The sequence below is a fragment of the Macrobrachium rosenbergii genome, chromosome 3, assembly GCF_040412425.1.
Source record: "Macrobrachium rosenbergii isolate ZJJX-2024 chromosome 3, ASM4041242v1, whole genome shotgun sequence".
In the NCBI taxonomy this organism is placed as follows: Eukaryota; Metazoa; Arthropoda; class Malacostraca; order Decapoda; family Palaemonidae; genus Macrobrachium; species Macrobrachium rosenbergii.
Genome location: NC_089743.1, coordinates 52,999,692 through 53,013,906, shown reverse-complemented (window position 1 = coordinate 53,013,906; position 14,215 = coordinate 52,999,692). Strand labels below are relative to the sequence as shown.

Here is a 14,215-nt window from a genome sequence, read left to right as displayed (position 1 = left end):
ACTCTGGATTGCGAAGCTGACTTCATAGTTATCAAGATTAGGAGGAATAACAATATGAGTTAGTAAATATGAATTACAGTATCATAACCACATGCCGTGGAGTGGTCATATGAATAATAACAAATTAACTTCATTAGTGTAAAGCTATAATGATAATGTTGGCTGTAACTATATAGATTCACTCTGAGTGTGGAGTAATAATTAAGCCTACTACCATGGGTTTCACAGACAGTGCAAGTGCGATTTTTTGCAATTATTCTGTAACCAACACTCGTATCAGTACGAGATTTTGCTATAGTGTATTACACCCAATGAGGAAATTTATAGGAGTATCATGAATCATTAATTGTTAATTATAAAGACACTTGCCAAAGGGCAAAGTCTCAATCAGCCAGTCACAAAAACGAACAACCATATACAAAAGCTCCGCCTCCACCCCCTCCTTCCCTCTCCTTTCTTCCCTCACCTGCCCTCCCCCTCCCTTCAAGCTCTTTCTTTCTCTCTCTCATTTTCTCTCTCGGAAGGTAGCTTAAGTTTCAACTTATTTTGTATGATTTTTTTAATATCAAGCAAGCTATCTATCTATCTATCTATCTAATTATAATTTATATTGTTGTAGCTATGTAACGATTCAATCGGTTGTTACCTATCAGATGACTGATTTCTTTATGCATTGATTTGCTCATTTCTTTCTCTCTCTCTCTCTCTCTCTCTCTCTCTCTCTCTCTCTCTCTCTCTCTCTCTCTCTCTCTCTCTCTCTATGATAGTGGTTATGTAAATAATTATTAGATTGATATCTGTCTGAAGGGTTTTGGAGTAGTTGAGTGATAGACACTATGACTGATAGGAAAATGACTGTTGTACCTGCGTTTGCTTACCTTCTTCGCAAACCTCATTTCTACTCAGGGCATTAGCCATCTACTGGTATTACGAGGGTGAGCTTGAAGAAGTGATGGCCACCTCAGAACATAACTGTCCGTATGGTTGCAGAAATGATTTTGTCACCCAACTCTTCAACTGTTTTAATAAAGAGAAAGCTGACAATTGCCTTCAGATTCGTTTGAATAGGTAACTTGTTACAGTTACTCTATGAATTACGAATAAATATTGACCCTTTCCACAGGACATTCATCAGAGTTAAAGCCTTGATTATACTGACGCACGTATTTTCAAGTCATGGATGTTCAAATTTTATTTTATACGATACATATCTATATAAATCCTTTCCTTCATATAGGCCTTACCACCGTGTTGCAGCAGCCCTGAGGATGAAAGTGGGGACGGTGCATTCGACTGTGCATCGCAGGACTAGGCCACGGCCCGTCACACCACCAACGCTTCCAGCACAGCCTATCTTTGACAGTTTCTCTGTAGGAGCCATACGTCGGCACATCCATACAAAGTTTGTTGCCAAGCAGGCTTTTACTCTCGCATCCCTGGCACAGAACCTGAAGGAAGAAAGTATCATCCCCGGAAGTAAGTCAAAGATTTCGCTATGGCGGTTACTCCACAAAATGGGAATCGAGTATAAGACCACTCAGCGCAAGATGTATGTCAGGAAGGAGTCGATTGACACAGGGAAGACGGCAGGGAGGTAGTGTACCTGGATGAAACGTGGTTCACAACTAGAATGAGTCATAACATAGAATGGGTGGATACCACACAGCCAAATACCAGTGCCAATTACAGCCGTCAGGTGCCACCAGGAGTGGGGGAACGTTTCGTGGTAGTCGCAGGTGGTACAGCCGATGGCTTCATTGAGGGCTCCTTCCTCTGCTTCCCTGCTAAAAATACCAGCGGCGACTACCACGGGGAAATGAATGGCGAAATGTTCCTACGGTGGCTAACAACTCAGCTCCTGCCACTCCTAGAGGAGCCTTCGGTATTAGTGATGGACAATGCTCCATACCATAGTATAATGACTGAAGAGAGTCATTGTCCCACCACTGCTACCAGGAAATCTGACCTCATTGAATGATTACAGCGCAGAAAAATATCCTTCCCGCAGCATGCTACAAGGCCTGAACTCCTCTACATATGCCGTCAAAATAGGCCAGAGCCTGAATACAAGGTAGATAACACCATTCGGGAATGGGGTCACGAAATCGTCCGCCTGCCGCCCGCACATCCCGAGCTCAATGCAATCGAACAGGTGTGGGGACACATGAAACGATACGTGCGCTCCTCACTCCAACGTTTCACCCGAGCAGACCTGCAGGTCAGATTAGAGGAAGCAAGGCTCTCTGTCACTGGCTATGTATGAGCAGGGGCAGTTCGTCGATCACGAGCTTTTGAGGACAGTTATCGTTCAACAGATAACATGCATGACAGTATTGATCCTGTCATTATTAGTCTTGACAGTGACACTGACGATGAAGTTGACTTGCTCTTAGAAAGCGATGAAGACTAAAAAAAAAAATAAAAAAAAGTAAAAATAAAAATAAAAGCTTCAAAGAAAATTAAATATGAAGGATTATTTCCTACCCACATTCGAGTCCCGTTATCGATTGATACAAATATTCAGTCAAATTCAATACAGTCCTTACAGAGCGTTATAAGTTTTCATGGGGGGGAAAGGGTAGGGTTGGGGGCGAATATATGTGATATTTGGTGAAATAAAAATTTTGTTTCTCATTTCCTATGAATACCTATCATCTACGCTCATACCCAATAGCGAAATAAGCAATGATATAATGGTGTACAATTGCATATTGTTCAAAGACATTATATTATGATTTATATATATATATATTATATATTATATATATATATATATATATATATATATATATATATATATATATTGCTATTTAGCAAACACTTTAAATTTAAGAAGCATGAGGGCAAAAGGAAAAAATGGTTAAGCCTCTGTACCACTCCCCACATTTGTAGAAACTGACAGAAAGGCAGAGAGAGAGAGAGAGAGAGAGAGAGAGAGAGAGAGAGAGAGAGAGAGCAAATCAGTGTATAAATAGATCAGTTAACTGGAGGGTAACAACCAGTGAATCGTTATATTTATGCAACAATGTCAATTATTATTAGATAGATATATAAAATTCGTAAAAATTATGTTTAAATCAAAGCAACTTTCAGAGAGAGAGAGAGAGAGAGAGAGAGAGAGAGAGAGAGAAGGAAGGACGTAGGGCAGGTGAGGGAAGAAAGGAGAGGGCAGGAAGAAGAAGGGGTTGGAGGTGAAGGGGATGGTAGGTAGGCGCAGCTTTTCTAAGCTGGTGTTCGTTTTCTTGCTTGGCTAATGAGTTTTGCCTCTTGGTATAGGTACAAAAGTCTCTATTATTTACAATAAATGATTCATAATACTCCTATAAATTTTCTCACTGGGTGTAATACACCATAGCAAAATCTCGTACTAATACGAGTGTTCGTTACAGAATAATTGCAAAAAATCGCACTTGCACTGTCTGTGAAACCCATAGGTATGCACCAAGTTTCCTAACAAATAACAATTAGTACTTCCTTCTAATAGTGAAACTAGAGAGCAACCCGTTTTGAGTCATATGTACCAGTAATTCAAGCTTGTATGTCGAAAACACTGTATTAGGAATTATAATGATGTACGCAAAGTTTAGCTGAAACCCTCCAAAGTTTAGGTACATTGCGGAAGCAACGAAGTTGGTTTAATTGTAGCTTAAACCTTGTCCTTTCATTTACAAGTGCGAGTCAGTTAAAAAAATATAAATAAATAAATAAAGGTGAAAAATGGAACTTGAAGCCTCAATTTGACTAACCTATTCTTTGATTAAAGTTTAGGTAACTTCTGTAAAGGACTCTAATCAATATAAATCTTTTTATTTTCTGTAGAAACATACATTCATAGCGTTGATCTTAACATCCAACACGAAAAAATGCAAATACCAATCTACTTTCTAAACTGACATTAGGAATCATTATAAATATTTGACATGCCAGCTTAGTTCCAGTAGACATGATTTTTCGTAGGATTATTAAATGTTATCAAAATGTCGAGAATGCCCTTGGTGAAGTGCAAGAATAAAATACTCACGATGCCATTTCGGTTTCATTGTAACATTCTTTTGCAGAGTTACACTCTATGAAAAGTATATTAGCAGCCTTTGTGTACACTTGGTCCAGTGGCCAACTATACACATCACAGATTTACCATTTTAGATTCTTGCTTTCACTTTGAGCCTAAAGAATCGTTCATACTTGACCTTCTTGGGACTCTATAATTTCTTATACATCCTGAACTGAATGTGTGTGTGTGTGTGTGTGTGTGTGTGTGTGTGTGTGTGAGAGAGAGAGAGAGAGAGAGAGAGAGAGAGAGAGAGAGAGAGAGAGAGAGAGAGAGAGAGAGAGAGAAGAGCCAATACCATAGCTATAAAGTAACTGGTAAACGTTTCTGACTTCTATTTTTTAGGAGTTGATGAAATATTCAAGTCAAGCATCGTACCCAAGCAGTTGTGAAGTCGATCTCGTCTTCTCACAGTCAGACAGACAAACAGATAGGCAGACAGGCAGACAAGAGCTGATACGATAGTTAAGTTTAGTTAGAAAAATTTTCGGAAATCTAAAAGAGAGAGAGAGAGAGAGAGAGAGAGAGAGAGAGAGAGAGAGAGAGAGAGAGAGAGAGTCAATACAATGCTTAAACGTGGGTGGAAATTTTTTCTGACTTCCAGAATTCAAAAGTTAATAAACATTCAAGTAAGCACCAGGACCAAAGCATATCTGAAGTCGACCTCGCCTTCTCAAACGACCTGCGAACTTTGAGGTATCAAGGTAAAGCTATTAAAACTTTGCCTTTAACTCCAGCTGGATAAAAAGAAAAACCAGACAGCTGATTGGTTTGAGGTAAGCGAACGAAAGTTTTTGATTAATATGTCCTGAAAAAATGGAAAGAGGAGAAAAGGCAAGACAAAAATCTATTTTCTTTGGCTGTGTTCCTGGCAACGAAGTGGAAGAGATGAGGAGATGTATTTTACAAATTGCTTTCCTTCTTTTATTTTACTTTTATGAAGGGAAAAGTCAGTCATTGGTTGTTCTATAAAAGCAGGAAAAAAAATTCAATAGATCAAAGACTACTTTAAAAATTTTATTATTTTGTTTCCGGCGACTCGAGGCCTATAAATTACTTCAAAGACAAGAACAGAAAGCAATCGCTTATCCAGAAATAATTTGACGAGTTACAGCAGAAATTCAGCAAGAAGTGCTGACTAAATCTGAACTAATTTGAGTGGTGAATGAGATACAGCGAGGGCAATCTCACTATAATATAATCTGAATCTGATCTCACTTTGATTTTAGTCTAAACCCCCGAAAGACTACTCAGAGAAATTAAAAGTTTAAAGAGAAGGCAGTAAAATGCTATTTGATTTCTTCGACACAAATACCAATATTTCCTTTTCATATCACGAAACTCTTCTCTTTTAAGTTTCAGTCTCTACTACCGCTATTTTTACTGCTGTTGTCTGGGTGAACTGGAAACGTATTTCCCTAGCGAAATCTTTTTGGGGGCCGAATGAATAGTTAAGAATAGACGGAACATTTTTGTTAAAAGTTATCATTCTGGTATTCTGTATTCCAGGATGATTTAATGAAGACGTAAAAAAGCCCAGTGGTAATTGAATTTCGTTCTTCATATGATACTTTTAGATTCATGAGATCACATTCAAGAAATTTCTCTGAGAGAGAGAGAGAGAGAGAGAGAGAGAGAGAGAGAGAGAGAGAGAGAGAGAGAGAGAGAGAGAGAGAGAGAGGTGGTGGGAGAGTTAATACAATAGCTATATATAGTTAGAAAATATTTCTAAATTCAAATCGATCACAAGTAATATAGGTTTACGAGAGCAAAACCTTTATAATTTCTTAGATATCCTGAACCAAATAAAAAGGAAGAGAGAGAGAGAGAGAGAGAGAGAGAGAGAGAAAAGAGCCAATTTAATAACCAAATAAAGCTGGAAAACGCATCTAACTTCTAGATTCCAGAGTCAAGCATCAGGACAGTAGCAGTCTTCTCAGAGAGAGAGAGAGAGAGAGAGAGAGAGAGAGAGAGAGAGAGAGAGAGAGAGAGAGAGAGAGAGAGAGAGAGATAAAATAGCTAATACAATAGCTAAGTGATGTTGAAAACGTTTCTGATTTCTAAATCGATAACAAATATAGTTATACGAGAGCAACAATCTACAGTTTTTTTATGCATCCCAAACTGAATGAGAGAGACTTAGACAGACAGAGAGACAGACAGGCAGGCAGGCAGAGAGAGAGAGAGAGAGAGAGAGAGAGAGAGAGAGAGAGAGAGAGAGAGAGAGAGAGAGAGAGAGAGGAGAAGAACCATTGCAATAGCCAAATATTGATGGAAAAAGTTTCTGACTTCTAGGTTTCACGAATTGATAAAATATTCAAGCCAAGCAGTTTTGAAGTTGATTGAGTCTTCTTAGAGAGAGAGAGAGAGAGAGAGAGAGAGAGAGAGAGAGAGAGAGAGAGAGAGAGAGAGAGAGAGAGAGAGAGAGCCAATGCAATGCCTAAACATGGTTAGAAATTTTTTCTGACTTCTAGAATTCAAAAGTTAATAAAACATTCAAGTCAAGCATCAGGACCAAAGCATTTTTGAACTCGATTTCATCTTCTCAAACGACCTGCGAACTTTGAAGTATCAAGGTAAAGGTATTAAAATTTTGCCTTTAACTCCAGCTGAATAAAGAAAAACCGAACAGCTGATTGGTTTGAGGTACGCGAACGAAAGCTTTTGATTAATATGTCCTGAAAAAATGGAAAGAGGAGAAAAGGCAAGACAAAAATTATTTTCTTTGGCTGTGTTCCTGGCAACGAAGTGGAAGAGATGAGGAGTCATATTTCAAAAATTACTTATCTTCTTTTATTTTGCGTTTATAAATTGGAAATCATTCTCTGGTCGTTCTGCAAAAGTATGAAAAAAGTTAACAGAGCAGGAGATTATTTTATGACTTTGTATTATTTCATTTCTGGTGACTCTATAGATCTTTACGGAGACAGGAACAAAGGGCAATCGCTTTCCAGAAATAACGTGATTCGTTGCATCAAAAATTCCGCTAGAATGTACTGACTAAGTCTTTGACAAATCTGAATGGTGAATTAGATACAGCGAGGAAAACCTCTCTATAAAATCATTTTATTCTGATCTCTCTCTAGTGTTATTCTAAAACCATGAAATGCTCCTCAATTAAATTAAATCTTTAAACAGAAGACAATAAAATGCTATACGATTTCTCTGACACAAATAAAAATATTTCCTTTTCGTATTACGAAACTCTTCTCTTTTCAGTTCGTTTTTACTGCTGTTATTTTTACTGTTATTGTCTGGGTGAACTGGAAACGTATTTCTCTGACGAAATCTTTTTGGGGGCCGAATGAATAGTTAAGAGTTGACGGAATATTTTTGTACAAAACGTATCCTTCTTATATTTCGTATTCTAGGAGAATTTAAGGACGAAAAAAATAATCTCGTGGAAAATGGTTCAGGTTCTTCATAAGATACTTTTACATTCATGAGACCACATTCGAGAAATTTCTCTGAGAGAGAGAGAGAGAGAGAGAGAGAGAGAGAGAGAGAGAGAGAGAGAGAGAGAGAGAGAGAGAGAGAGATCTACATATATATTCGAGGCAGTTTATTCTTGTACAAATATATTAGAGTAATGATCAGTTAAAACAAAAGAATTATTAACGTAATCACTGAACAGCAAATTAGAGGATGAAACAGTGTTTAATTATCTCCACAAACAATTTACAAGTATCGCTTTTATTTGTTCGTCATTTTGATAACTTTGAGAATCCCCCGGTCTTACAAAAGTGTCAATTCGTTAGTTAGGACATTTTGAGAGGATTTGATAAAAATAGTGTCGAAAAGAAGTAACTTTAAACTAATAACTTAATATTTTTCTACATATTTCCTTTACTTCAATAACTAACATTCACAGCATAAATGAATAAGTAATTTTAGTCTGGCAGCGAACGCTCAAGATAAAATAAATCAAGCGATACTTTGCGTCACTAACTAACATTTGAATCAAAGGGAAAACAATTATTTGCCAGCATAAGAAAAATAATAAGAAGCTATACAAATACAAAAAATTGGCTTCAAATTATTGTCTGCTTGAGCGCTTACAAAACAGCCCTCATTCATTAAGTGAATCGTAACCTAAGTTGATGTTATGCTTACGATGGTGTTCTCTGCCATTTTTTTCTTCTATTGTGTTCATAGGTTATTTATCTGTAAAATATTTAACGAATTTATCCTTCTTAGGGGAAGATTTTCCTGAAAAAAAAATGTCAGTCGCCTGAAGTCCCATTATCCGTACTCAAAATGTTTATTCTTGCATATTAAAACTATGTAGTTTATTCCTTCTGTTCTGAAAAATAATCTCCAGTCTTATGAGGCACTTTTAATCATACTCAAAATTTTTATGCTTGCATACTAAAGCTACACATATAATGCCTTCTATCCTGGAGAGAAAATGTCAAACTCACGAAGTACTTTTAATCGTTTTCAGAATATTTATTCTTGCATATTGAAACTGCAAAGATAATCCCTTCTATCTGAAAAATAATTGTCATTCTTATGTGGTACTTTTTATCCTGCTAAAAATATTTTATCTTGCACAGTAAAACTGCATCGATAGCTCCTTATATCTTGGTAAAGAATTGCCATTCTTATGAAGCAATGTTAATCATACACAAACTGTTTATTCTTGCATATCAAAACTGCATAGCTTAGAAAAATTAATTCCGTTCTGCAAAACAAAAGTTTACCTCAATATTTCAAAGAATGTCTTAAGTTGTCTTTCTTCGTAGTGTGGAGGGGGACGGGAGTGGCTTGTTTTGTTAGAATATACCTTGTTCATAAGATAATATTGCCAAACAAGGGCCAAAACTCATTCAGAAGCTTCTCGTAAATGTCCCATTGGGAAGATTACATAGCTGCCTGCCTGTCAGTCATTCTTCGCTCTTGGGTTGGCCAAGATCGGTGGGTTGGCTTTGATTTGTTGGTGCAAGTATTCATTTCTTTTAGTTCTATGTCAATTTTACAAACAATCTGTTATGACAACCATAGACTGATCAAAGTTATGCTCACTGAACAAACATTAATTTTGCAATATATCAAGTTTTGTAGCTGAGTAGAGCACTGCTTATTGATTGCGAAACTCGAAAACATCCACCTTCATGACGTGCTTCGCTCTCATAAAATTCTGAATTTTTTAAAACATTGCATTTGGGATTCATAAAGATGCCTTCAATGCAATGATACCTGAAATTAGAATCTTGATATAGAATATGATTGGAAAAGTAAGCATTGCCTCTCATTTGACCCATTTTCTTTGTAGTTCTGGTCCTACAACAGCAATCTTGAGGAAGACGACCTCATTAAAGTCCTTTTTATCAACTGCATTTTCCTATAAAGGGTTCTGTGACCTACCTATGACCTTCGTAGTCCTAAGACCTTCATAGTCCTATGACCTTCGCAATCCTATGACCTTCGCAGTCCTATGACCTTCGTAGTTCTAAGACCTTCACAGTCCTTTGACTTAGTAGTCCTACGACCTTTATAGTCCTATGACCTTCATAGTCCTTTGCCCTTCGTAGTCCTATGACCTCTATAGTTCTATGGCCTTCATAGTTCTATAACCTTCATAGTCCTATGACCCTCATAGTTCTATGACCTTCATACACTAAGTCCTAAAACGTCAAGTGAAGGAAAACCCGACAAATTAAGTTAGTTAGTTACTGAAACAATTTTATTTTTACGGCAAATTTTTCGATACTGCAATTGGTATTGAGACAGCATTCATTGGTCAATACCCTTAACATGGCGTAGGAAACATATAGGATCAAGTGACTGTCACCAGACCCTTACTGTTATTATAAACTCATCGTATATCCTCATTCCTCCTCCAGTATTTCATTCATTTTTATTTATGGTAATGATCTGGCAGTATTTATTACAAGGTGAACGTAGTTGGTACTTTATCCACTAACTCAGCCACTAGTTAGTTTTTTTATTTTTAGTTTTCTGTAAAAGAAAACCATTGTGCCAGCTTTGTCTGTCCGTCGGCACTTTATTCTGTCCGCACTTTTTCTGTTCGCCCTCAGTCTTAAAAACTACTGAGGTTACAGGGCTGCAAATTGGTATGTTGATCATCCGCCCTCCAATCATCAAACATACCAAATTGCAGCCCTCTAGCGTCAGTAGTTTTTATTTGATTAAAGGTTAAAGTTAGCCATAATCTTGCTTCTAGCAACAATATAGGATAGGCCACCACTGGTCAGTGGCTGAAGTTTCATGGGCCGCGGCTCATACAGCATTATACCGAGACCACCGAAAGCTAGATCTATTTTCGGTGGCGTTGATGATATGATGTACAGAAAACTCGATTGCGCCGAAGAAACTTCGGCTCATTTTTTACTTTATTATTTTCCAGTTCAATTTCCTTTCTGAATCGCCTTCATTTTTCAGTTTGTATTTCGGTTTGTTTATCAAGTGGTTCATTAAACTCCGTTTATTAAATCCGAATATACAAGAGCACTCAGCATCCGTTGACGTGTTTTATTTTGTTAATGCTGTTTATCGTTGTTTGCCTCTCTCTCTCTCTCTCTCTCTCTCTCTCTCTCTCTCTCTCTCTCTCTCTCTCTCTCTCTCTCGTCTGAGAGAGGGGTTTCCTGATTCTTGGCTAATTTCCTGGGATGAAACCAGTAGCCCTATACCCTTCCCACCATGGTTGCAACTCAACACTGTCACCCAGCTTCCAAGTACATAATTCAATACTTAGTTCAAAGGAAGGGCGATTGAGATTCACCGGAACGTGCAAAAGGCGTTCCGGTTTTCCGGGGATCGAACCAAGGACTTTTAGCTAATGAGATGAATGTCGTCAACACTAGACAAATAAAGTCATGAGCTTTATGATATACCAGTTATAACATTAAACTTAAATGCTAAAAAATTTCAACCTAAACACAAGAAATGTTTTGAAAATGAAAAATAAAATGGTATTTTAAGTGATATTGGAAGCTTCACTACTTTATGAGATCAGGTTTAATTTGAGAAAACCCTAAAACTTACAACGTTCATACCATATTAAAAAGTACTCAAATACTGTAACGTATTTAATTCTGGGAACATAGTTTTTATTAACTTGATTTAAAATAATATTGGATTACATTAATTCCTAATTGTTACATAACCTGTAAACAAAACAAACAATATTAATAAATAAAACCGGAAGAATATCTATGCACGCTATTCACTCCTGTTTCTGAAGGAGAGAGGAGAGAGAGAGAGAGAGAGAGAGAGAGAGAGAGAGAGAGAGAGAGAGAGAGAGAGAGAGAGATATAAACATCAACATTCTTCAGTCCGTATCTTATACATTTTAAACCGCTGGATAAATATAAAAATAAGAAAAATAAAACTGAAAGTAATGTCACCCGGTGTTGTTGCACGGCACTGAAGGGGAGCGCTGACTCCATAAGATCGCATTATAAAATAACTGCTTATAACTACCTCATGAATGAAGGGATTTGCTTCAAATTTTTACCACTTATTCTTTAGCTAATAATGAACATTTTCAACATGGGAAATTTAGAAATTCGACTTCTAGCTTTTTTTTTGCATTTGATAAAAAGATTTAAAAACTTTTCAAAAATATGCAAAAAAAAAGTTTCACTCAAAAATTAATTTCCCCATGTACAAAATCAAGATATGTAGTTATACTACACTCTGTAAAAGTTTCATCCAATTTGGTTCAGTCTTCTTGGAATTATAAGCATTTATTTTGAAAAAACTAAGTTTTGAGAAACGGCAAAAAAACTATGATTATTTTGTAATAACTACGAAACTATGAGAGAAGCCTGATTTTTGCGTAAAAACTATTTTGTCATATAAGAAATATGCCCTGAAATTTACAATGTAATGAAATGAATTGAAATGTGCTCTCTCTTGATTTAAATGTTACCTAAAAGTTGCATTTATATATATGTGTATATATATTATATATATATATATATATATATATATATATATATATATATATATATATATATATATATATATATATATATATATATATATATATATATATATATATATATATATATATATATATATATATATATATATATATGTGTGTGTGTGTGTAGATAAAAAGGCCCATATAACACTATTTGAATATTGTAACCATATATTTTGAGTACTTCCATCTGTGCCCATGTCCACTGGCAAAATATGGACATATGATGTGTTACAAGAGTATAATACAAAGCATATATAGGTGTGGCAGTATATATATTCTTGCAACACATCATCTCCCCATATTTTACCAGAAGGAAGTGCTCGAAATGTATGGTTGCAACGTTCAAATAGTGTTTTATGGGCCTTTTTTATCTTCATATTATACTACTGTATTACAGTAAAAGATATTCATATATATATATATATATATATATATATATATATATATATATATATATATATATATATATATATATATATATATACATATATATATGTATATTTATCAGTGCAAATTTTTTTCATATAAATATATATATATACATATATATATATAATATATATATATATATATATATATATATATATATATAAATATATATATATATATATATATATATATATATATATATATATTATCAGTGCAAAGGTTTTTCATAACAAAATTCATTAGTATATGCTATCAATGCAAAGGTTTTTCATAACAAAATTCATTAGTATATGCTATCAATATAATGTTTTCTCCATATCCTATGAAAAACAGTAGGCTATATGCTATCAGTGCGAATTTTTTTTCATAATTTATACAAATAAAATTAACGCCCGAATGAGGTTAGGCCAGGACATGGAGCTCTAGGAAATGCTTGTTCCCATCGTTTTACACTCGCCCTAAAATTTTCTTCATAACCTATAAAAATATATGCTATTAATATCAATTTTTTTTATAACCTATATACACTACCACTGTACATGTTTTCCGTTCAGATATTGGAGAGGCAAATAAACAAACAACTGCGAGGATAAAGTCAACAAATACAGAACAACCAAGCCTACACAAGCCACGAGTCAGACGACAACTCACTGCAGTAAAATCAAGCTTTGTGGTCTTATATAATTATTATAATATTATGAAAAATAGTAATCACTAATTAGCATATCACTAATCACTAATCTGAATATCACTAATGCAGGAAAACAAATCCCTTACCTAGATATGGACGTTCTGGTGCTGTTGCTACCCCAGGCGAGACAATTCCGTTTGCCTTCGTCCCTCACTTGTGACAAACTTACGAGACGCAATCGTTCAAATTTCTCCCTCATAAGGGTGGTACTCTTTTTTTGCTTATGGTAATGGAATTGCGTGAATGCACTACCCGGTAAGAAAATCCGAAAAGGAAATGCGTCACAAAGCACTAGGACATCGCTTCTACCAGAACCACACACAAATCGAGATGGTGTATTGGTAATACCCGAAGCTCTGTTTGGAACTGTTACATACTTACATAATTTCACAATTCCGAAAATACGCAGTAAAAATATTCCAAGAAATATAAAATATTATATGTATACTAGTTGGCATGGTACATCTATGATACGACTATGACGAGTTCAAAATATCGAGATACATAGATGTATATTTACTTTGATTTTATATTTTTTTTAGAGAACGAACCAGCTCTATCGTAGAAAATGGGTAGTATTAGTAGGATATTGAAGTAAATTTCTCACTTTCTACTGTTCAGAATTGGCAAGTCATACAGACATTGTACTACAATTTGTCGTCCAATGTCGCTCACAGGACGATATCGCAGGGCGATATCGAGGTACACAGATACATATTTACTCTGATATTATATTTTTTGAGAGAGAGAGCCAGTTTTTGTCCTAGATAATGTGTATTTTAGTAGGAAAGTAAAGTATATTTCTCACTTCCACCTCAGTAGTCTGGTAAAACTAAGGTATACTTAATTTATAAAGACATATAGAAATTTTGCGACAATTTTTCCTCAATGCTGGTAAATGCGGTGAACGAAAATGTAAAGAAAAAAAAACCTAGAAATTTTTTTAGCAATAATATTTCAGGACATGTTTTTTAGACATACACCAGTCCAAAACTAAAAAACTAAAAATGGATAATTCCTCGAAATTCGGCGGTCAGCGCGCCCCTTAAACACAAGAAATTTTTTGAAAATGGAAAATAAATTGGCATTT

At 35.5% G+C, this 14,215-nt stretch overlaps 1 long non-coding RNA gene and 1 pseudogene across 1 annotated transcript in view; one reads left to right on the top strand and one right to left on the bottom strand.

Annotated features, from left to right (window-relative positions):
• Window positions 1-14,215, bottom strand: part of LOC136855676 (uncharacterized) — a 223,680-nt gene that overhangs the window by 38,562 nt on the left and 170,903 nt on the right. The gene's annotated exons all lie outside the window — the stretch shown is intronic.
• LOC136828592 (uncharacterized) lies at window positions 767-2,482 on the top strand (annotated as a pseudogene).